Raw genomic sequence first — 2,479 nt, forward strand, 5'->3', positions numbered from 1 at the left:
CAAGTGAGACGAACGATTTGTATGTCAGTATAGCTATGAGCCTCCACCAGAGTTTCCTCCAGCTTCGCCCTACTCAGGCATAGTTCACCATCTTTCAGGTCCCAACAGGTGTGCTCGCACTCGAACCCTTCACATAAGCTCAAGGTCGGTCGACGATGCACCCCCCCAGAGAGGGGATCTTGCCCGTAAGCTTCCTTGTGCCTCGCAGGTTTTCAAACCTGCCGACTCGCACACATGTTATACTCCTTGGTCTGTGTTTCAAGACGGGTCGAATGGAAAGCCAACCAACCAACACCACGAGCGCACAGGTGCACACGGCCTGCCACAAGGGCGCACGCTTTGTTCCTCGACCACCGCAGTGGAAAATTGACAGGTAGTAATCCACCCACGCTTGTGACAATGCAGCAGACCATGTTGGTTTGCACCTCAAGTCAAGCGGCGGACCAGCCTGAGTCGTTCTGCATCTGACTGAGATGCATCGACAGCGTCCATCCGCTTCCCTCCCGACAATTTCAAGCACTCTTTAACTCTCTTTTCAAAGTCCTTTTCATCTTTCCCTCGCAATACTTGTTCGCTATCTGTCTCTCGCCCGTATTTAGCCTTGGATGGAATTTACCACCCAATTAGGGTTACATTCCCAAACAACCCAACTCACCGACAATGCCTTGTGATGCGGCAGGGTCCTGGGCCGACGAGGCTATCACCCTCTCAAGCGCCCCATTCCAAGGGACTTTGCCCAGGTCTGCTGCTGAGGACGCTTCTACACACTACAATTCAGGCAGCGCCGCCGCCAGATTTTCATGTTGGGCTCTTCTCGGTTCGCTCGCCGCTACTAGGGGAATCCTTGTAAGTTTCTTTTCCTCCGCTTAATTATATGCTTAAAATGAGCGGGTGTTCTCGCCTGAGCTGGGGTCGCAAATTTGGAGCTAAATCTGCCCTACCCCATGGGAGGAAAAGGGAGAGCAAAGAAAGTTTGAGTGATGCCACACAAAGCCCGCATTGGCTAACGCCGACTGCCCATCCAAGGGGACAAGATCACCACTCGCCGACGCACGCCACGAAACATCGCTTTAGGTATTTCAGCCAACTGCACCGCATGGGGCACAGATGACCAGCTCCACTGCTCCCTAGCATATTGTAGGGATCGCGTTTGAATGGGATACGATGCCCAGACAGACGTGCCATCAACCGAGGCCTTGGGCGCAAATTGCGTTCAAAAACTCGATGATTCACGGGATTTTGCAATTCACACTAAGTATCGTATTTCGCTACGTTCTTCATTGTAACAAGAGCTGAGATATCCGTTGCCAAGAGTCGTTTCGTTTCCACGTGTATTACCGAAAAATCGGCCACAAAATGGAATAGGAGCACCCCCCACAACAAATGTAAGGCCAAGGGGCAAAAGGATGAAAAATGCATGAGAGAAAGAGAAAAAAATGTGTCTAACCCCCTCACAGGGGGAGGGCTCGAACATAGGACAATCTCCCCCATCCCCACGCCCTCACAAAAAGGGGGGAAATGCATGGAACAACGATCGAGAAGGACTAGGGTGGCCACCCCGGGAGCTCACACTGCTTTTAGCCCTTCCCCAACACCAGCCCACAACAATTCCTGCTTTTCTCCGTAGAGTTAGGGACCGAAAGGAAGAAAAGGGTAGAAAACAAAGCACAGACAAGGCACAAGCCTCCCAAAGCCCCGCGCCTTCGGCAAAAGGGCGGGATTGAAGGGGACGATGATCAAGAAGGACTAGGGTGGCCACCTCGGGAGCTCGCACTGTGTTTCATCCTTCCCGAACTCCAATCCACAACAATCCCACCTTTTCTCCGTAACGCTAGGGGCCACGAGGAAGAAGGGAAGAAAACAACAAGAGAGAAAGGGATATATCAACCATGGCTACTGGGTCACAAGGGGAGGCTTCAAACAGAGAACAAGCTTCCCCAACCCTGTGCTTTCGCAAAAAGGGGGGAACTACAGGGGACGACGATCGAGAAGGACTAGGGTGGCCACCCTGGGAACTCGCACTGCTTTTCGTCCTTCCCGAACACCAATCCACAACAATCCCACCTTTTCTCCATAAAGCTAGGGGCCGAAAGGAAGAAGGGAAGAAAACAACATGAAAGAAAGAGAGATATCAAACGCATCCACCGGCTCACAGGGGGAGGCTCATACAAAGAACAAGCTTCCCCACCCCCGTGCCTTCGCAAAAAGGGGGGAACTGCAGGGGACGGCGATCGAGAATGACTAGGGTGGCCACCCTCGGAACTCGCACTGCTTTTTGTCCTTCCTGAACACCAATCCACAACAATCCCACCTTTTCTCCGTAAAGCTAAGGGGCCAAAAGCAAGAAGGGAAGAAAACAACAGGAAAGCAAGAGATATCAAACGTGGCTATAGGCTCACAAGGGGAGGCTCAAATAGAGAACAAGCTTCCCAAACCCCGCACCTTCAGAAAAAGGGGGGAAGTGCAGGGGACGGTGATC

General features: G+C 52.2%; 2 non-coding genes across 2 annotated transcripts in view; both read right to left on the bottom strand.

The window, feature by feature from the left end:
* Window positions 1–915, bottom strand: part of LOC149195198 (25S ribosomal RNA) — a 3,411-nt gene extending 2,496 nt beyond the window's left edge. Inside the window, exon 1 of the ribosomal RNA XR_016255514.1 lies at window positions 1–915. This exon is cut by the window's left edge and continues 2,496 nt beyond it. This is a non-coding gene — a ribosomal RNA (25S ribosomal RNA).
* Window positions 916–1,162: 247 nt separating this feature from the next.
* LOC149195199 (5.8S ribosomal RNA) lies at window positions 1,163–1,316 on the bottom strand. The gene has a single exon (XR_016255284.1). It is a non-coding gene; the product is annotated as a 5.8S ribosomal RNA (ribosomal RNA).
* Window positions 1,317–2,479: the final 1,163 nt, after the last annotated feature.

This window comes from Pinus tabuliformis, chromosome 2_2 (assembly GCF_031772625.1).
Source record: "Pinus tabuliformis cultivar Carrire ecotype Pingquan chromosome 2_2, CPIR1, whole genome shotgun sequence".
Taxonomy (NCBI): domain Eukaryota; kingdom Viridiplantae; phylum Streptophyta; class Pinopsida; order Pinales; family Pinaceae; genus Pinus; species Pinus tabuliformis.